Source organism: Mesoplodon bidens (assembly GCF_964165515.1).
Source record: "Mesoplodon bidens genome assembly, chromosome: 7".
Classification (NCBI taxonomy): Eukaryota; Metazoa; Chordata; class Mammalia; order Artiodactyla; family Ziphiidae; genus Mesoplodon; species Mesoplodon bidens.
The window spans coordinates 37,382,218-37,404,488 of NC_138164.1; the positions used below are offsets into that span (position 1 = coordinate 37,382,218).

The 22,271-nt window shown below is 46.0% G+C and overlaps 1 protein-coding gene and 1 long non-coding RNA gene across 2 annotated transcripts in view; both read right to left on the reverse strand.

Annotated features, from left to right (window-relative positions):
• Positions 1 to 22,271, reverse strand: part of LOC308620761 (uncharacterized protein) — a gene marked incomplete at its 3' end in the record, with an annotated part of 448,069 nt that overhangs the window by 363,275 nt on the left and 62,523 nt on the right. The window lies entirely within an intron of this gene.
• Positions 4,320 to 21,500, reverse strand: LOC308619744. The gene is made up of 4 exons (XR_014016224.1): positions 21,021 to 21,500; positions 19,325 to 19,563; positions 7,995 to 8,096; positions 4,320 to 4,394 (listed from the first exon to the last, which is right to left on the reverse strand). It is a non-coding gene; the product is annotated as an uncharacterized lncRNA (long non-coding RNA).

Sequence of the window (22,271 nt, forward strand, 5' to 3'; positions counted from 1 at the left end):
TCCTCAGGGTCTGTTTATCTCCTGGCAGGGTGCGTTCAACGAGTTGGCCTCACCAGCACATTCTAGAGAGGACTGGCCAGGTCTGACCTTCTGGAGATACAGCCCTGACCTCCTGGCCACCTCACTGAGGAGAGGGCTCATGGGGGAATCAGCTTCACTCTGCATCTGTCCACCAGTCCTGCACCCTGGACTCCAGGACCACTCACTTGCAAGAGGCACATCCAGCTGCCAGAGGAAGTGACATTTCCTGACTCATCTGGCTAAGAATGAGCAGAGGATCGCTGACCATTCCAGGGGAGTAGATGCCACAGAAGATCAGGATGCGGACAAGCCACAGAAGATCAGAAGGAACAAAGGTCAGTCCACGTGGGAGTTCACATGGGTGCCTCACAGTCCCCAACAGGCCCTCAAGTTTCCCTTCCAGCCCAACACACACTCCACCTGCCCACAGTCACCTGTGCCACCATCACAGAGCCCCACAGAGCTCCAAACATCCTCAAACACACAAACTCCCTACTTATGAGCAAATGCCTGACTGTGTGCCCAGAACCCTCCTGCTCCAATATACATGCACTACAAACCCCAATAAAACCACAGCCACAGTCTTGAATACAAAATCACACCCCAACGGCCCCTGATAATCAAACACCTAAATCCTCATACCCCACAAAAATCCACCCAACCCCATATAACCCCTCAATGCAAACACACAAACCCTTCAACAATAGCCAAATATATTCAAACCAAACTCACAGACTTCTTAATATAGGACACAACCCCCCAAATCCAAGTAGAACACATACAGTCCGCACACAGATGTCAACATCCACGTATGTACAATGCCTCAGAAGCTGAGACAAACACAAAATACCATTAGAGAGACACAATGTTTCCAACCTTCTCCTAAATACTCCCCCCAGAACACATCATGACCTCACACCCCCAATACAAACATACACCCATCTCCCTCTTGAGATACTATAAACCGCCTCTGTCACACCCCCTGATTATACACACACAGCTAGCAGCTCCAGTTTACACTGACAACCCCAATCTCTGCAAATTCCTCCACATCAAAAATACACTCCCTGGACTCTTACCCTACAGGATGAGCACGTGTATAACCCCTGCACTCTGAATACACACAGATCCAACACACAGAGCATTAAAATGCATACCCCTACCTCTTCTCAAATGCCTGCACACATAGCCTCAAAACACCCAGAAGCAGCCCACCACCCAGCCACACCATGCTACACCAACCGTACACTCACAAAGGCACTCATGCCCCTCATCTCTCCCCAGATCACACATACACAGTCTCTACACAGCTTTACTATTACCCCAAACCATCCTATGCCCTAAACATACATCCAAGAGTTCCCCACACAGCCCTAACCGATGATAGAGGCAGCTGTGCCAGGGGCATCACGGTACCCTGAACGGGCAAATGCCGCTGAGGTAAGTGCCTCCTATGTTGCTGCATTTCTTGCTGCTGTTGCAAATCATCCCTTGACCCCACCCAGGCTGACTGGGACACCCTAAACAGGAAGTGGCAGTGTATGAGTCAGGAAGAGGAAACTCCATTCCAGGTGTTCCCTGTCACCATCCATTGCACCAAAACACCAGATGACCAGCATGAACAAGAAACAGAGACATGTAACTATACCATGGTTGAAAGGCAAATTTTTCTAGAAAACATTTGTCCAAGGGAAGGGGGAGAAGGGTGCTCCCCCTAATTGTAGAGCCACGCTGTTACGATTCAAAGAAACGTCAGATACAGTCCAACAGGCGTGGGACTGCATCCATGTTGTAGCTGGATATGAAAAAGATAAGTTTTCGGAAGCCCCAAATCTCGCTTGCCAGTAAAGGCACATGGGCCCCGCTGCCCCATTGGCCAGGAACCCAGCAGAGGACCCTTAAGGGATATACGGACTTCTGGGACCCTTACTGAGCTCCACCAAGGGGTGGTGCCATCACACAGCTCCATCCTTCATGAGATGACTAACAGACCTCCCTGTATTGGCAGCTCTGGAGATCGGGGGTCCCTAATGATGTCAACTTGAGACCGCCCAAGCACAAGTTAGAAATTTTTGCTCAGGCGCTGCAGACTCTTCCGGAGACTGGAGTGATGGGTAGCCGTCACCTCTCCGAATCCTGTACCCTGACCTCTGCCAACGCCTCTGCCTTAGGGACCTGGCAGATCCCTGGAGCGTGGCCCTCCTCTGGGACACTTGCCCATATACTTCTCTAATTTTCCTTGGGACACACATAAACAAATTTTCTTATGGCTCTCATTGACCACGGGAGCTCAAATTACAGTGCCTCCTGGGAACCCCTCCAATTATAAGCAAGGGCCACACTTTAGATTACAAGGCATAGTAGTCAGGGGAGTAGAAAGCATTCAACTTCCATTGAATGTCACTATTGAAACAATCTTTATTAAAAATCTTTTAGGGGTGGTAGCCCCTTTGGCCCTACCCTTTCCCGTTACAGCTATGGATGCCTTGATGTACTGCAACGCCATTTGGAACAAACCCAAATTCCTGGCCTTCCTGGTGGAAGCTGAAACTGGGAGCCCATAAGACTGCCACCTAAGACAGTAAATATCTCCCAATAACATGTATGACAGGGGGCTGTGGGATTGCAGCCCATAATTCAGATTTTATGAAAAGAAGAAGTCATTAAACACACCATTTCTCCTTTTCAATTTCCCCATTTGGCTGCTATTAAAGCCTGCTATTAATGAGTGGTGACTTATAATCAACTATTGAAATACAAATGCTGATCCCCACTATTAAGGCTCCCATTTCCAACATTGTCCAGTTCATTAAGGATATCCAAAGGGCTCTAGGGAATTACTTTGCTGTGACAATCTAGCTGTTATGTTCTATTCAGTACCAGTTATTAAGGAGTCCCAGCTGCAGTCTACTTTTACTTCAGAAGGCACCCAGTATGTTTTAACCTGTCTGCCTACTGGCTATCTTAACAGCCCAGCTATTGCCCACAGTCTTTGCTGGCAAGACCTGGGGTCCCCTTGCACCGTCTGGCACTAAACTGAGGTTCTAAGCCACAGCCCCTCAGGAGACTGGTGCACAAGGCCCTAACATGGTTGGTGACCCATCTATAACATACAGGTGGGCTATTTATTGCCCCACATAAAATTCAAGGGCTGTCCACAACTATTAAATTTCTGGGCATTAACTGATCCTCTAAAAGCCAGGAAATTCCTTTTGCAGCTAAACCTCAGCTGTTAACTATTCAGCCCCCCAACACACTATAGCAAGCCCAACACATCTTACTTAGGTCTCTCCACACTTTGGAGGCAACGAATACCACACTTGTCCATCATTCTTAGACCCATTTATGCAGCCACGTACAAACCCTCCATAGTTTACTGGCCAAGAGCTAAACAATAAGCTTTATAGCAGGCACAAAGCTCAATTAGTCAAGCCCTCCCACTGGTTCCCCCTGGCTGCTCCTTCTGGGCTGAGAATGGACTATGTGTCCCGGACCCTTTGGACTAACACAGCTCCTCCTAGCTGCCTGTGGGCTTCTGCACCAGACGGCTGCTCTCTACACCACTACACCCCCTCAGAACCGATTTGGGAACTGGTTCCTTGGTTTTGGTCTTGGTTTTGTGTGCACTGATGCCAGAATTTGTTTGCGTCTTTTGCGTTTGGGTGTACAAAATGGGAAATACTCCATCAACCCTGAAGGAGAGCCCTTTGGGGCCTATAGTAGATAAATGGGTGTAACATAGCCCTGAGCCTATGACTAAGAAAGACATGTATACTATTATAATAGGGTGTGGACCCAAAATATAGGATCAGAAGGGCGGTAGCCCCTAAATGGCTCACTCAATTTTTATAGGATCTCGCAGTTAGAAGTGTTTTGCAAAACAGCAAGCTGCACCGGCAGTTGTTCCACCTGCCCACCCTCTCCCCATGCCGCCATCATATTCACCACCTCCTGTTTCCCCTACCCACGGGGATCAAATAGAAGTTTCTGTGTTAACCCCCAGAGGACAGGAGCCTGATTTAGTATCACCATCTAAGACTCCACAAGCCACCCAATTTGGACTGGGAGCCACATCCACAGCAGGGCAAGTTCCCTTGTGCGGACATCCTATAAGAGGCCAGGGGACTCCCTTGGCCTTGAGGCGTCCGATTCTAATTTCCCCACAGGGAACTTTGACAGTGGGGAACGAGTTGATTGACTCTCCAATAGATACCACTCCCCAAACCCTCCCTGTTTATCTTAAGAGGCTTGTAAATATTAAACAAAGGGGAAACAAAGTCATCCTAGGAAAAACTTGCCTGTATCTTTGAGATGCAAATGTCCTTTCTGGTCTTCTCAGGAACTCTCATCTCTGCCATCTTTCTAAAATGCACCTTTTTGAAAGAGGGTAAAGTAATTTAGAAACTGACTTATCAAGGATAAATCAAAAACCTAAGTGTCTTTTCTGTAAAAATTCAGCCATCTAGACAAGTGAGTTGGATTTGTTCCATCTGCCAGAAACCTAATTTGAATCCAACCTCTTTTTGTAAACTGATGGGCTTCACATGGCTGTACCTGACTCAGTGCTGAAATTCTGAAATGACAACCATGACGTCTCTGTATGTTTGTGTCCTTGTATGTGTCTTTGTCTTTGGATAACATTGCTGAGGTTGATTTGTGGATGAGCTCTATTTAATTGGCTTAAAGAAAAGTAAGCACTTACACACCAAACTATTCTAAATACAAGAGAAACTGAGCTACATGAGCTTCAGGTTCATGTGAACTGGGAAATAGTCAGTATTAATTAAGACCTGCTATTAACGTTCGTTTGTTGATCTAATTAATAGAGACATGCTGTTAGAGTCATCAACATTAAGTATAATACTTTTATTGTGCCTACGTTTAATATAAGCTAAATAAAATCTTGTTATATCTGTTGCAAATTTGTCAGCAAGGAAATAACTTGATGTGAAGAAACTTTTAAGGAAAGAAAATGCAAATGAGGTAAGAGCTTTAGGTGAACTTTTTAAAATACTTATCTTTTAGGAAGGTCTATCTAAAATTAATCTCTCCAGATATTTGAACACTTGAAAGTCAGAATTGTGCTAAAGTAAGTGACAGAAGGTTTATGGAAAGTGGACCCTGAAAAAAAGAGTTCTGTACGTGGTCAGGACTAAGTTTAAAATAAGTTTAATTGAGTAAATACATTTTAAAAGTAAGCTGGTGCACAACTTGAATTTCGCTTTTCTCTCTGTTAAGAAGACAAGGTTTCTTAAGATTTCGGACTGCCTTTGATACCAGATTTTAAGTTTTTCTACCTTTTAAGAGATCTGTTCTGTACTTGCCTTTGAAATCTTTTATTGTTACTTTGGCTAAGTGAATAACTATTGTTTCACAGTGACATGGGATCCTATCTGACTGTTTTAAACCCTTTTCTTATTTTTTTGACAAAACTTCCCAAATCAAATTATAATGAAGTTCCTTTGACCTCTAGCTAACTTTGGGGTGCTTCAAAGGGCCCCTGAAACACCCCAAAGAGAGATATTAACTAATTAGGTTGAATGACACGGGAAATGTTGTCAAATAAGCAATAAATCTTCTTAGGTTCTATTGTATGCCAAATGACACAGGTATTCTACAGATTATATGGAGTTCCTAAAATTTGGTATGTCCTGGTAAAATGTTACCAGTCAGAATTCTCTTTATTATCTGAAAGTGTTGCATGTCACCGCAGTAACCACGTTACTTTCTCAATTGCACTGTAATCAGATTTACACGTGCCTTCTTAAGTCTTTCACCATTGTAGACAGTCATGGTTTCACTCTGATGCCTTTGCAAAAATGCTTCCTCTTCAAGAAGGTTTATAGAAAGGACCTTTGCATAAATACAAGTTTCTGATTTTCAAACCACAAAGGTGAACTGGGTAAGAACTTGAAGAATTCTAATGGGAAACCTGATGGCTTCATAAAGCTGTTAACAAAAACGATTAGTTGCACATGCCTGGGTAAAAGGGTTATAATTATGGTTATAATTTTGGTTATAATTATGGTTATAATTTTTATGGTTTCTATCTGAAAAATGACTGTTTTCAATCTGTGTTTTCCAGGTGTAAGCAAAACGCTCCCCTTAAACTCATTATGATTTACAGTCATTTGTTAAATTATACCCTTGTAAGCAGAATTGAAACATTTATCTTTTTCTCTCTACCTGGGTGATCCTGCCAGTAGCATATGCTTGTCTCAAAGATTAAGCCATGCACGTCTAAGTACGCACCGCTGGTACACTGAAACAGCGGATGGCTCACTAAATCAGTTATGGTACCTCTGGTCGCTCGCTATTGCAATTGGATTACAAGTAGTTATACTGATCATTGTTCTTTGTTTCCAGATTGTTTGCTCTTTGTGTCTCCCTGCTGTACTGTGTCTTTGTTAACGTTACTAGCTGCATTACTTATATCCTGTCTACTTTATAAGACTGGTGTCTCTTACAGTACCCAGTATGGAACCAGGCCTCCAACAATACTTCAATGGCTAAACATCTTGAGGAAATAGACCACATTTATAACATGAAATAATTGTAATAGTGTGATTCTAGGTACAGGAGGAAGCAACAAGGGAAAATGTCTCCTGGGTCTTAATTAGATAGAGGATCCAGAAGATCTTTAATTAGCAATAGGGCCTAATCCAAAAACTAGCACCTGGAGTGGCATATCAAGAATTCTCCCCTGACCTGGGATGAGCCTCCCAGCGCCGTGGGACAAAATTTGATCCTGAAACGTCTCCCAAATATGGGTCAAAATCCTGACCAAGAGGAGAGGATCTGAGAAATGGAATATTTCCTGACACATCAGTCATTAGCGACTGCAGCCCCCCAACGTGAGCCGGTGAGCCCTGACGAAACTCAGGATATGAGAATATAGGATACAGGCCCCGGAGAGCTGAGGCACATATCAAATGAATGATTTCGGTGAGCCCAGACTCTGGCATCTTCCCGTCCATAGAAAAGTGCTGAATTCCTTAACTTGAGATGCTGCCTCCCAGGCTTGAAGCCCTCAAAATTCCCATCAAAGAGATCGTAACTCTCAACTTTTAGGCTGAGAATATTTTTTTAAGGCTACAGGTGTAAAGGACACACTTTCCAGAGAGGAACAAAAAAAACAAAAACCCAACGTTTGGAACACTGGCACCAATGGTGGACACTCCCGGAAAGATCCATCTGATGAAGCAATTAGAAGGGCCGTCACCCCCTTTTATCCACAAGACTGTGGAATGGACATTGACAGTAGGGAATTGTAACAGGGAAGAGCCAAATCGGACTCCACATGGGATCTGTTCCTTTTACTTTAACCTTTGCCTTCTGCTGCTTTTGTTCACTACAAGGATACTGTCTGTACCTGTACATAATGGCCTGCCTCGGGGAACCCTGTCCCTCTGTCTGAATGTTAAACCAAAGTGCCTTTGTTCAGGGAAACATATGGACTCCTTCCACCTGTGGATGGCTACAATTAAGAAGAAATTAACACATCTCCTCCCCGAGGCTGGCCATTCCAGGGGCTATTCGCACAACTTATGGCCTTCTTACTTTACCTCCTCATCTCCTCCCCATCTCTGTATTATAAAAGAAACTGGCACCCAAACCCCGATAAGATGGTTATTTTGAGACTTTACTCTGCCATCTTCTCGGTCTGCTGGCTTTCTGAATAAAGTCATATTCCTTGCCTCAACACCTCATCTCCGATTTATGGCCTGTCGTGCGGCAAGCAGAGCAACCGTGGACTTGGTAACATCTTTACTCAGGACACGGTGTCACAAAGTGGGACACTGTTTTCTGTTTGTTTTGTTTTTGTTTTGGGCCGCGCCAAGTGGCTCGTGGGATCGTAGTTCCTCGACCAGAGATCCAACCCGCGCTCCCTGCAGTGGAAGCTCGGAGTCCTCACCAATGGACTCCCAGGGAATTCCCATGGGACACTGATACCTGGCAGTCACGGCCCTCACCTTTGTGAGGCAGAGGTAGTAGTGTAGCAGGATTGAGAACGGTGTGACGTTTAAAGATTAGGTGGTGAAAGCAGGATTTCACAGGAAGTTAATCCAGTGATACTTGCGGAGAAATGTTGTCAATTCAGCGTTAAGAAGACTGTGGACAAGGTGTGGAGTTTGCAAATAAACTTCATTTTCTAGAGTCAAATCTGCCAAGGCTTCCACTAAATTTGCAGTTGTGGCTATAACCTTAAGACACCTGAGACAGGCAAAAGCAACTGAATCAAGTTGTATGCTATAACAGGCAATAGGCCTGTGTTTACTACCATGCTCACACAGTTCTGCGCGGCCTGATTATGCCTTTCATGCACAAATAAAGGAAAAGGTTTTGAATAACCTAAAGTTAATCTATTAAGTAGAGATCTCTTTTCGAACTTAAAAGGGCTAATATACTTTGCCTCCAGTGGAGATCTCACCTTAAAGTATCCGGATCGGGCTTCCCTGGTGGCGCAGTGGTTGACAGTTCACCTGCTGATGCAGGGGACACGGGTTCGTGCCCCGGTCCGGGAAGATCCCACATGCCGCAGAGCGGCTGGGCCCGTGAGCCATGGCCGCTGAGCTTGCGTGTCCGGAGCCTGTGCTCCGCAACGGGAGAGGCCACAACAGTGAGAGGCCCGCGTACCGCAAAAAAAAAAAAAAAAAAGTTTCCGGATCAACCTGAACCTGATCATTTGGGTAACCCTAAGGCAGGCAGTTCTTGCAGTGCTTGTTTTAGCCTTATAAAAACCTGCTTATGTTTATCTTCCCAAGCAAAGGATTCAGGAACTAAATCTTTAATAAGTTCATAGAGTGGAAGAGGTAACAGAAAAATTTGGAACCTAGAGCTTGCAATAACCAGCTAAACCTAGAAATCCACAATGCTAGCACTTAGTTGTGAGTCTAGGAAGTTCCTGTATCAGCCTAATTCTCTCTGGAGATAGCTGAATTCCTTCTTCAGTGCTTAGATTACGTCCTAGGTAATGAACAGCGTCTACGGATAATTGTAATTTTTCCTTTGTTCTTTCTCAGCTAACTGTTGCAGCAAATAAATGGAATCTTTTATGAATGCCTTATGGAACCTTTACAGTAGCTGAGTACAGCAGGAGGTTATCTCCATATGGTAAAAAGGCTGATTTCTCAGGGAACTAGAGGGTACTTAAATCTTGGTGAAGTACTTGGGAGGAAAAAAGGAGTCCCAGTGAACCCTTGAGGCATAAAAGTGCAGGTATATTGTTGATTGTTCCAAGTAAAGCCATGTAGATATTGGCTGTTGGGTCTCCGGGATGCTGAAGAAAGGTGAACAAAGGTCTCCAACTGTAAACCATTTCAAGTCAGTTCAAGCTTGTGACACAAGGGTGGCTAGGTTTGGAACAACAGGAAAACAGGGAAAAACTATTTTTATTAACAGCTCCCAAGTCCTGGACAAATCGCCATCCTGCCAGGTTTCCAACCAGGCAAGATTGGCATGCTGCAGGGACGAGTACACGAATGATTACCTCCTGGGCAATTAGGTCTTCTACAATAGCTATGGGACCTTGTATGACCGCAGGCTTTAATAGCTGTTGAGGAAACCTAGGGAGAGGTTTAGCTACATCTATCTGAATCTTTATAGGTTTGCATTTTTTTATTCTTCTCATGTTAACACTGTCAGAAGTAGCCCCCAAATTTGCAGGCATCTCCATCCAATTAGGGAACTTTTGTTGAACTTCCGCTTTTAGGTCCAGGACAGATTGTAAGGAACATAACTGATCAGGTTCACGTTGATCAGGAAATTTTAAGGTGAGATCTCCACTGGAGGCAAAATGTACTGGCCCTTTGAAGTTAGAAAAGAGATCTCTACTGAATAGATTAACTGGGGCTATACTGCATAGCAGAAAGGAATCTTGGTTGAGATAAAAATTCTCTCTGAACTGTATTAGGTACTCCCACTATGGAAACATCCTCTTTACTCAGAGGCACCTGTTGTTCTTTGAGGGTGGGATTTAGAGTAGAAAGCACAGCTCTGGTTAGGGCTAGGGGTAGGGTGTTAAAGGGTTAGGTAATTATGTTTACAGTTAGGGTTAGAGTTTAATGTAGATTTCAAAGTAAAATATGAGAGTGGGGTTTCAAGTAGAAAGCATAGCTCCAGTATCAACTAAAATTTGGCCGTTTTTCATTATATTTTCCTCTGGGCTGTTTAAGGTCATTGCTGCTAATAGTTTACCAGAGAACCTCTGGAGTTCTGCCAACTAGGGGAGAGGGTCATGGGGGGCCCTCCCTTTGAGACAGATATCAGAGCATTTGTGAAGAGTTTGCATAGGACCTTTGAGGACACCTCTTTTTCCAGTGTCCTCACTGATTACAAATGAAACATCAACTTTGGGTCATCAAATTGATCATGGACCCCTAGGAGGTTGTAATGGGGGAGGCCCAGGTGTCATTTTGTGTCCCTTGCCTTAGAGCTGTTGCAACTGTAAGGCTATGAGCTTGGTGGATTTCTGTTTGTGGTCTTGCTCCAAGGTCCTTTCAAAATGCTCAGCTATAGTCACGAGTTCAGTCAGGCCTATAGCCTCCCACCCTCTTTTCTGCCCTTTTATCAATCCAGTCATCTCAGAAGATAATCCACTTACAAAGAGGGCAGTTAAAGCAGGCTGAGTGGCCTTTTTATTCCTTGGAACACCAACTGCTGTAAAAAGAGAGCTTCCAAACTGGCTCTAAAGTCTTCCACAGATTCACCCCTCTTTTGTTTGTATGCGTGAATAATAGAGCAATCATTAGGCCAATTAATAACAGACGAAGTGTGAGCAGGGAAGATTTTAGGAATAGCTTATAAAAGGTTAGTTGTTATTCTGCAAGCCTTTTTAGGTTGAGGATCTTGAATACCATCCTAGGGATTATGTCATTTTGCTTCCCACATCCATTCTGGGGCTTCCCCCAGTCCTACCAACAAGTGTACAAGTGGATAAAGATCTAGCAGTTTGGGGACATACGCCCTGACAGTGACTCTAAGTTCTTTAAAAAATGTTGGAGGTTCCTCCAAGGTTTAGAGAATTCTTTGACTACAGCTCTCAGTTCAGTCTTTGACCAAGGGGTAAAGGACACCTGAGGGGGCTCACCTGCAACCTCAGGTAGTTTTACTTTAAATGGCAATTGTTAAATATTCTTTTTGGAATAGAGAAGTATTTCAGACAGGAAATGAGTGAAACAAGAGTCCTCGGGTGACAACGGAAAGGGGGGGACAGTAGGAGTTGCGTCTGCAGTCACATCCGTCCTACGGTCTTTTGTCTCAGGTACCTTTTGTCTCTTTAATGTTTCATTAGCTTTTTGTTCTAAGTCTCTAAACGAAGCTATTTTGGAATCTTGAAACCGTCTGTAAACTTTTACATACCAAGTAAAGCAGGCATCTCATTCTCCCTGTGCAATCTGTGAACCCTTGCTCTCTAGTGGTTTCCTTAAATGTACAATCTTGTCTAACTGGAACATGCCCCACAATGACCACTGTAATTCTAGATCAATATTAGTATAATTTTTCCATCTTTCTAAATATCTACAACCTCCAGGACCATAGTTCTTAAATATAAAATAAGCAGGTGTGCCAGAAGCTGGCATTCTCAACTCTTGGGCGATAAAGGATCTCATTTCCTTAGCTAGCCTTTGTCAACCCAAAAGAACACACAAAAAACATGCGCCTTAATATATCAGCAGTAACAAAGAGATGTTACTATGTCCTGGACAAAAGAAGGCCTGGTATGCACCACCACCGATTCCCAGGGATCCTTGGACTGAGGAAAAAGATCCAAACGGCAAATCCCAAGAAAGGGGGACTGCAAACTGATTCCAAACAAAATGGAGAACTATAGCCACCACCAACAGCTTCAACCATGGAAACTGGGGGCTGATTCCAAACAGATGGGCAAGTGCAGACTACACTGTCAGCAGTGCCCAGTGTGGAATCCAGGGAACAAAATTAGGGGCTATGGTTTACCACTCAAAAAATATACTGGCAATAACCAAGAGATGTTACTGTGTCCTGGGAATTTCCATCTGAAAGGCTAGGGGTTTGGCCTCAAGGAGAATCCTCTACCAGCCAAACTGACCTGCCCTGTAAAGGAAAGCCAGTTAGATTGGGAGCACAAACGCAAAGAGAATGGAGCTCAAACCAAGAGGAGCTTACCAACAACCTTCAGGAATGGCAAGAAAGACAGTGAACTCAAAGGAGTTGTGGGCACCACACCTGTTCCTCCTTGTCCCAAATGTTATCAGAAATTTGCTTCAGATCCCATCACTGCCACCAATATATTTACCTTTTTCTTTTTAAAAAGATAAGCATTTAATCATAAAATCATCTTGTTAGCAGTAGCAATCATAAGAGTGGATTTTAGAAAAGTGCACATACATATTTTTATACAGAACATTTCTGGAAAGATACATACTAAACTGTTAGTGGCCACCTCTGCATGCCCCCAATGTATTAAAAAACAAAATTTAACGGAGTAAATTGGAAGATTTACTTTGAATTTTGAATAAATTGGCCTTATTAAACGATTCATGAATCAGGCAGCATCTCATCTGATAGAAAGGGAGATACTCCAACGGGTTACACAACATGGAAGGCTTTCTTTTTTTTTGGCCATGCCACATGGCATGTGGAAATCTTAGTTCCCCGACCAGGGATCGAACCCATGCCCCGTGCATTGGAAGCGCGGAGTCTTGGCTGCTGGACCACCAGGGAAGTCCCAGAAGACTTGTATAGTAAGGAGGGTGGGACAAGGAAAGAAAGTCATCATCAAGGGAAAAAATGAAAGTTCACTGGAGGAAAGTAAAACTTCAGGTGACAACGGCGTCTCATTGGCTAAACTGCGGAATTTTCTATTAGCTATTTCTATTTTCTATTTCTTGTTGCTGGCCAGGAAGGAAGTCTTCCCTCCTCCAGCTGGGGTAGTAAAGTGGTTGCACTTCCTCTTTGGGGTCAGTAAATGACCTCTTCCTGTTGGGGTAATTGATGATGAGTGGCACGGCATGAGAGCTCCCTCTACGGGCCTTCCAGACTCCAATTCTAGTGCAGGTTTCCTTTTGTTAACATTCACAGCATGTTTTATTGGCAGGAGGAGTCACAATGAGGGAGAAAAGGCCACAAGACTCACCATAAAGGAGGCTCAGAAATGCTTGGGTGGGTCCAAGGCAGGCACAAGGTGGCTGTGGGGTCAGCTGGTGGCTACAACGATCACATGGTTCCCTCTGATGGGTTTGCAGCTCGATGTGGAAGAGTGAATAAAACCATCAGTTCATGCTATCAGAGAAACATGAAACTGAGATAAGCTTCCCACTGCTAGAAGCATCTTGAGCCTTCAGAAAAGAACAGAGAACATGTCTAAAGGGTTTGGGAACATCAGAGCCACATCTCCTCAGAGTGGGACTCCCCAGGCTCTCCAGGTCTCAGTCCCCAACTCTCCCTCAGTGACAAAGCCTCCCTACCTCTGTCCTTGTCAGCTCAGTGATCCCTAGAGGTCCTGCCTATCCGTGAGGACTTAGGTTTCCATGAGACAGGTTGGTTGAGACCTAGTGATACAGTTGACCAGCCTGATATGCAACAGTTCCCACCACCCTGGGGCAGTTGAGCTCAGGGACACATGGCTCTGGACCCCATGTGGAGGGTGTCCTTGCACGTCCGCTGTGCCACAGAAGAGCCAGGAACGCCTGTAGCTGTCCAACTGATTCTCAGGGGGTTTTCCTGGGAGAGCCCTTGGTCATCTGACCTCCTATCCAGGGAGCCCCATGACTTTCTGCTTGCTGCCTGTCATGCCAACAACACACCTGTGAAGGTTCTGCTCTGCATGGCCATCTGTCCGCCAGGCGCCCCCTTCTAGGGACCCAGATGCTAGGACCACACAAATGCTGAAGGAGTGTCCACCTGCCTAAGGTACAGACACCCCTGTATCCATCTGCATGATTTCTACTGGGAATCAACAACATTTGTGGGGATTCTCTGGCCCTAAAGAACAGACCAACCTGATAGGAGCAATGCAATGATTCACAATTACCAGGGTCAATGCACATATACAAGGGCCCATAGCCCCAGATGCCCCACTCACAATTCACATGAGGGTCCCATACGTACCCACCGATGCCCAAATATTCTTGCTTCATACATACACAATCCAAACACGCACATCAGTGGTACGCTGCTAAGTGCTTGATAAAAAGCTCTCCGAGAAAGGCGGGAAAGACTTCACTTACGGTATCTACATGGTATAAATATTCCCAGCAGGACCAATTTCAAGCTACCCACCTGACATCACTAAACACACAGCTGGGAAGAGATATGCACCATTGACTCTCCCAAGACAGTATGAACCAGTTCCAGCACATCCCATAACTTTTCCTGTGAATATGTGCACAGAATCCACTTACACCCCAAGGAGAACTCTCAACTCCCACCACAGATATATAACCAAAAGGACACCACATACACATTTGTGTTTGTACATAGATATATATATGTATATATATCTCCTGAACACACACCCTCACCCTGAATAAATACACAAACAGACCACCTCTTACTACCTAAATTTTTACAGATGAAACCTTACTCACCCTGAATATTCACATTCCACTCTCACAACTATATATACACACACAACATGGGCCTGAAAACAAACATGTGCAACCAATATGCCATCCAGATGTACACGCTGAGTACCTAAGCACACAGGGTCACCAAGTACACAACTGTCTCATGTGCAACCCAAAAAAAGACCCATATGCAATCCCACAGCCCTAAAATACATAGACTGCAGGACTCCTGCACACACACAGAACCCACACAGCCTACTGGTTTCCAAACACACAAACTAAACTCTCACGTCCCACAGAATACATACCCCAGAAGCCCCAGGAACTCAAACACACACACAGACACAAATAATCTATACTTATCAAATACAGCTGACCCTTGAACAGCTTGGGGGTTAGGGCGCCAACCCTCCATGCAGTGGCTCTGCATCCATGGATCCTGTAGTAGTCCTGTAGTAGTTACTGAAAAAGAAATCCACTATAAGTGGACCCGTGTGGTTCAAACCCATGTTGTTCAAGGGTCAACTGTCCATATAAGTCCACCTCACTAATACTGAGAACACACATACAAGCAACACCACTAAATTCTTCAGGCATTACATTTTGAAATAGACACATAGAGGACTCGAAGCCTCCTGCTACACTCACAAATCAAAAATACACACATCCACAAACTACTCATGAGTATACACCCCAAATGCTCAGACACACTCAAAACAGAAAAACACCGACAACCTCTGCAGTCTTACTAAGATACATACACAATTCTCACACACCTATGGACACACACATGCAAATATTCCTAACCCCTGAACATATGGATCCCCTCCCAAACACTATACATTATGCTACCTCTCCAGAATACAAGCTCCCCACCACTACTCCAACATACAAACTGTATATGTGTGTGTGTGTATATATATATGTTTCTACCCTCACCCTGAATATATAGACAGACCACCTCTTACTCCTACCAAACACATGTATAAACACCCTAGCGTTCTCCAAAGAAATACACTTTGAATACTCCTAACAACTCCATACCTTATGAACAAACTCTGATAATGCATGCACCTGATGATGGACACGCACACGGATTAGAATACACAAGTAAGATACATGGAAATATCTCCAGCAAACCATTTATGAAACAACTTCCATATATCAAATTATCCCTAGCTATCAGGAGCCAGCTCACACATATGCAAGTACTAACAAATACCCGTATCACATATTTCTAATACATACAAATGCAATTGTCCATCTTCCCTGTAGAAACATAGAACCCCACCTCTCTATCAGATACACATATACTCACTTCCCAAAATACATAAGCCTAAGAGGCTCCTACTGAAAATTACAAATGCACAGCCTCAGCAAATATTCCTCCAAGTGGCCATGCCCCTTGAATACACACACAAACTCATTTAACACACAACTCTCCACAAGTCCCAAATAGAACCACGATTACCCAGTACACTACAAATAGACAATAATGTCACCCTATACGCCCTTTGTTCCAAATACACATACAGTACCACACTACTGGCGTATACATAACCCCCTATTCCCAACCTCTCACACAGAATGAACTCTGCCATCTTGCAGAATACAGGATCATACAAACACAACATACCTACACATTCAACATCCACCAGCCCCATAAAATAGTCACAGACTTGCCCTCTACACATCCAAATATACATACACAGCTCCTGAAAATGCACACCCACAAACACCCCATAACCATACAACATGCCCTGAATACACAAATGATCAGCCTACATTCCCCAAATATACAAAATTAACAGACTGGACACCCAAAGTAATATACACCACTACTTTTCCTGACATGGCCCTTACGCATATGCAGATAATCCTTCCAAATCCACCATTACACACACACAAGTCCCCAAATTCAGGGGTGAAAAAAACACATGTAAACATATTCCCCAAACACCAAATTACAAACACCTAACCACCAACTCCTTGAGTATGCCTGCGTCACATCTCAACACCCTCCAAATACAACGCTCACTCTTACACACTCTCACAAAAACACAGGCATGACCTCCCTTCAAACACAAATATCCACGGACAAAACCAACCCACACATTTGACTACCTATCAGATTCCCACCAACCAATTAAGTATGTACAGACCCCATCTATGCTTGCAAATCAATCATGATTTGACACCAGACTACAAATACATGTTTATTACCACATTCAGCAAAGTTGCTCGCATCACCGACAAAAGAATGCAGTTTGAACCTAAGTGTTGACTGATGTTTTTATGATAAGAAGGAAGACACTAGTGAAACGATGAGTGTGTTCCTTCCATCTTCACTCATTTTCCAATCACCTGAGCTACACCTTCGGAACCAGATGAGGGTTTTCAACTCGCAAGAACTTCCCTCTAGCTTTTGTACTCTTCACAACGCGCAGACTAGAACGGCACCTGTTTAATAGCTCGCACACACTATTTAGCCCCCACTGTAGGCCCCGCAATCACTGAACCCTTCATGCAGCTGGCTCCCCAGTGGTGCCGATAATCCTGGGGTAAACATCTCAAGGGAATCGAGCTCTATGGGGGTGTGAATCCACATTGTGGGGAGTCTCCTTACATGGACAAGGGCACAAATAACCCACAGGGTGAACAACAGTGCAGAGCGGTGACACCTGAGGGGTGAAAAGTCCCCGTACCCCTTACCTCAGGATTCCTAGAATTGACTCTACAGGCCGCCATGACAGGCCCCTCCCCCGCCGGACAGCCATTGGGGCCCCACCCTCCGCGCTCCCGCATGCGCTCCTGTCTTCCGGAGCAAACTGCCCCAGCAGACGCCGGGAGCTGTTGGAGGACGGCGGTCCGCCGTGCCCGAGAGACCCGCCCCAGTGGGCGTGCACAGGCGTGCGCGGGCGTGCAGGCGCGGGGTGCGCGGGCCTAGGAGGTCTCTGCAGGAGAGGACAGAAATGGAGGGTCGGGCAAGCTGCGGAACTTCTCTGGCGACGCTCCTCGCTGGGAACCTTCGTGACGGTCTCTTCTTAAAACCAGCTCTTGGGAAATGTGCACTCGTTTTATATTGCACTCGTGAAACCCATGCACTTAGCTACAAAGAGTTCTGGAGAGCTCCGCTGTAAGCACAGTAGCCTCAAATTGGGGCAAGTACTTTCATGCCCTTTGGACTGCCGTTCCTTGGTTCTTGTTAATGCCTTTCAAAAAACAGTAGGTCCTTTTTCCTAGCACACCTGAAGTTTCCGTTAAAGAACAATGCTAGCAAAGAATTTCAGACCTGGGAAACACTCTTAAGATACTGTCTCCTGACTCCGTTCCTAGAGTTTTTCCAACGCATTTACTCTACTAGAATATTTTTTCTCCGTGTTCACAGGTGTTTCCTTTGTACGGTTTTGGGGTTTTTTTAAAAATAGTTTTGAGAAAGAGTTGACAATCTGGGCCAATTTCAACAGGTAGTATGGGAACAATTTTATTTTCCCTCCCTCCTTTTTTATAATATCTTGCAGAATTTCAGTTGACAATAAAACAACAACAACAAAAATAGTAGCGGGATCAACTTACTGACCTGACTTTGTAATACTTCCCAAAGAAACTTCAATCATCAAATCCGCTTTCTGGTCAAATGCAAGATTAGAGCATTTCTCACTCAACAGGATGCCTCTGAAGACCCCTCACATGTAACAGCACTAAGCGCCTCCAAGTGCAGACTTGAAAACTCCACAAGACACAAACATGGTATCTCTTCGTTTCTTTAATGTTTCGTGATTGAGTGGAAGATGAACTGTCTTCTGAGGCTTGTGATGCATGTCCAGAGATGTTTTTTCTCAGTAGTCAATGCCCGCCCCCACCTTCTGTGCAGGAATAGTCAGAGATCATGATCCAAAGGACTTTTAGATACTCCCTTCTGTGACTGGTCTTCCCAAGTTACATTTGGGCTAATTTGATTATCTCTGTTTGTGGGGTGTAGGATTTTGAAGTATTACAAAAGTGATTGCAGTATTGGGACTGGCTAATTTTTGCACAGTGCAATTTTTGTATCAGTGGCCTTGAGAAGAGTCCTTCAAATACTGTATCAGAATTATGAGTGAGAATCTTGTAAATAATTGGTTGAATGACTGAACAAAGGGAGGAAGCAACAAGGAAGCCTGCCTTTCTCGAGTGCCTGGGTACAATATTTTGCCTCACCATTCCTCTAGTATGAAGTTATTGGTTGCAAATCATACAAGTTTTCCTTCATTATAAAAGCTCCAGGGCTTCCCTGGTGGCGCAGTGGTTGAGAGTCCGCCTGCCGATGCAGGGGACACGGGTTCGTGCCCCGGTCTGGGAAGATCCCCCATGCCGCGGAGCAGCTGGGACCGTGAGCCATGGCCGCTGAGCCTGCGCGCCCGGAGCCTGTGCTCCGCAACGGGAGAGGCCACAACAGTGAGAGGCCCGCGTACAGCAAAAAAAAAAAAAAAAAAAAAAAAAAAAAAACCTAGGTTGATGGATAAAGACGTGAAAGGAAGGGACTGTCATGCTCAACCTCGGTGCCGTGAATCAAAACAACAGTTTATAAACTGCCTAAAGAGGCACACGCCAATTGTGCTGCCACTGTGGGAGGTGGAAGGAACTTCCGGTTCTTGCCTACCTGCCAGAGCCCTCGTGGAATGTCCCCCCAGCGCACGCCACCCCACCCCGACCCACGTGCCCTCTGCCCCTCCCCCACCGCAGAACGGTTCAGCCCGCATTTTCCGGTTTACTTTCAAACGTGTCCCTCGTTGACTTGGATCCCGAGCGTTTGCTGAAGCAGGTCGCTCTCTGGCTCCTGGTCTTGACTTTTCTCATTGAGGCTACCAGGCAGCAGTAGTCCGTGCCCAAGCCTGCAGGATGGCTTCAATAGGAGGTAAGCCTATAGGCTGGGGGTGTGTTCTCAGAGACCCTGCCATCCTCACATCCTTCAGGTTCACACGTTACACTTAACTGTGGGCACACAGTTGGACTGAAGTAGAGGGAGAAGAGAGCACTGGACGCACAAGGACATTTCACCTGGGGAGACTGGGGAGCCTGAAGAAACATGAGACTGCCCTGGGGAGGAGGGGTCGTTGGAGGTGGATCCAGAGGAATTGCCCTGGCTATGGAGAAAGGATGGCAGCAGACAGTCTGATTCTTTCTAGAAGGGAGACAAGCCACTTTGAAACGTGTGTGTAAGGATGTGTGTGACGTCCTGGTGGTGACACAGGGAGGGTCATGAGGAAAGCCTAGAGCTGTATTGTGTTCCTCAGGCACCTGAAGCTTGCCTCACCGTATCTTTCAAAGGGGTTTGAACAGGAGCATACTGTATCTCAGGGGGCCGTGGGGAGAGATGGTCTTGGTGAGAAAACTATTCAATGGGGCTGTGTGTGGCCACACCTACAGTGAAGTGTCCTCTCCGAGAGCTAGGCAGGGGGTTACTCTAACTGCCGCAGCCCACACCTCGTCCACTCCTCCCAGCCCAGAGCTCACTTGTCAGTTCAGGTAACTGTTGCCTTGGATTCAACAGGGGATGGGCAACCATTACGAGTAACTTCAGCCAAGAGAGGGCTCAGGTTCCTGAGTTGCTCTGAATTGTTCTTCCTTTTGTGGAATGGCAGTACTTCAGACCTACTTCATCTTGTCCAGTATCTCATGGTGGACCCTCAGGCTGCCTTGAGAGGAAGAGTTTGTTCCTATTTCAGGTCACTCCTTCATGGACAGGGAACAGATGTGGAGTGGGGTTGTTTTGGGTGGAATGTCTATGAAGCCTGCTTCCTCTTTTAAAGGGGGAAGGAGTGTAGCCCAGGATCAGGAAGATGATCTTCTGTGTTGCTATTAAACGTCCTATAACATCTGTTCTGGTGAGTTAGGTGCACCGTGGTGTGTACCTTGTTCTCCTGAACAGGGATGTGTTTCAGACAACTTGATCGCCATGGCATCTGGCTTATGCCTGCATCTCAGATTGTCTCTCCGTTATTGGGAGCTGGAAGGGGAAGGACCACAGGCAGTCTATACTCCCACGACCAATGTAACATGACAATTCCCTGGCCCTTGTTTAATCCTCTGCAGCCATCACTGGCTGTGAAATGACAGAATCTAAGGGACACGCGCCTACTTCTCAGACCACCTCAAGCCCCTAAGAACAGAACTCCTGACTGATGACAGTGACTCTGGGCACTGGGGAAGGGGTGGCAGGACCTGGCCCATGTTACGTATCTGCTGTGGGTTGTTCGGAGATGCAGGTGCTTTCTGGGCCAGTGTCATGGGTTTGTATCAGGATTCCATTAGAGATATTTTCCAGCATTTTGTTTTGTTTTGTGAGGCTAGGAAAGAAAGAGGGGATTTATACTGAGCATCAGGAAAAGGAGGACTGAGGAGGAGGTGGGGCCCTAATATTTTACACAGTGCCTGTCCACAAAGGGCCTTTGGGGGCCTAGAACTTACCTTGCAGAAGGCCCCACCTGCTAGTACGCCGGCTGAGGGGCATTTCTCACAGAGCGGATGTCCACACAGCTCCAGGTCTTGGGAGACAGCCTGTGAGGCTTAGGTGCCAGGGTGTGCCTTAGGGAGGCTCTCCAAGTGAGTGCTTGCTGAGGCAATTTCTTCTCGGCAGGCAGGGGTCAGGGAGCTTGGTGGATGGGCGTGGGGTCACCAGTGGAATAATTCTCAACTGGAGGTCAGGGCATGAAAATCACTTGAAGACATTTGCACGCTGCAGTTTCCCTTGTCCAAGAGTCTCTCATCTGTGGAGATTTACACTCTGATGCCGCAGAAAGCCTCAGTCCCACTTGCCCATTCTCCTCCTCCATTCACTCCTTTCCTTTGCCTCAACAGCATCTGCAGTGCTGGGAACGGATGTCACCATGAACCCCGGTGCCTCCTTGTCTACTTTCATGGCAGTGTCCTTTCCTCCACCCATTCCTGGCGCCCAGCACTGGCCACCCTGGGAGCAGCACCTGCCACCTCTCATCACCCCCACATTCCCTCCTGGCAGCAGCCTGCGGCTGCCAGCTTTCCCCAGGATGCCTTTGGTGGCTAATGGTGGCTGTGGCCCCAGTGCCCCTGGGGCTTGCAACTTCACTGTACAAGTCAGGTCACAAGGGAGGCCAGTGCAGGCCCCCCAGACTCAGACCTTTATCGTTCCTCAGGGCCCCCTCAACTGGAGCGCTCCAGGGGCCCTCAGCGGGAGTGCTGCATGTCCTGCACCCATATTCTTAGCAACCCCTGCGATGGAGACCATTGTGACTGCTCCAGCTGTTGGAGTTACTCAGGCTGGCAAGGGAGGCTGGACCCCAGGCTTTCCTCCTCAAGCTCCACCACCAGCTGCCCAGATGGCCCCTAACATTCGCCCAGTGAACTCTGGGCCATGGCCACATGGCACTTCCAGGGAGGGCAGCCTGGACACTAACCAGCCCTATGCCTCGCAGGAGGACTGCTCTAACCACCAGAGCGTGTACAGTAACTTCCGACGGTGGCAGCGCCTCAAGCCACTGGCCCGGAGACACCTTCCCCAGAGTCCTGATGCAGAAGCTCTTTCCTGCTTTCTCATGTGAGTGAACGCTCAGGGGGTCATGAGCTTATCGGAGCTCTTAGATAAAGAGGAACTGGGGATGGACTCGCAGGTTAGGTTTCTAGGGATACTGGAAGCGAGTTGTGAGGGCGATGTCCACGCCAGGAGAAGGCACACTGTCAGTC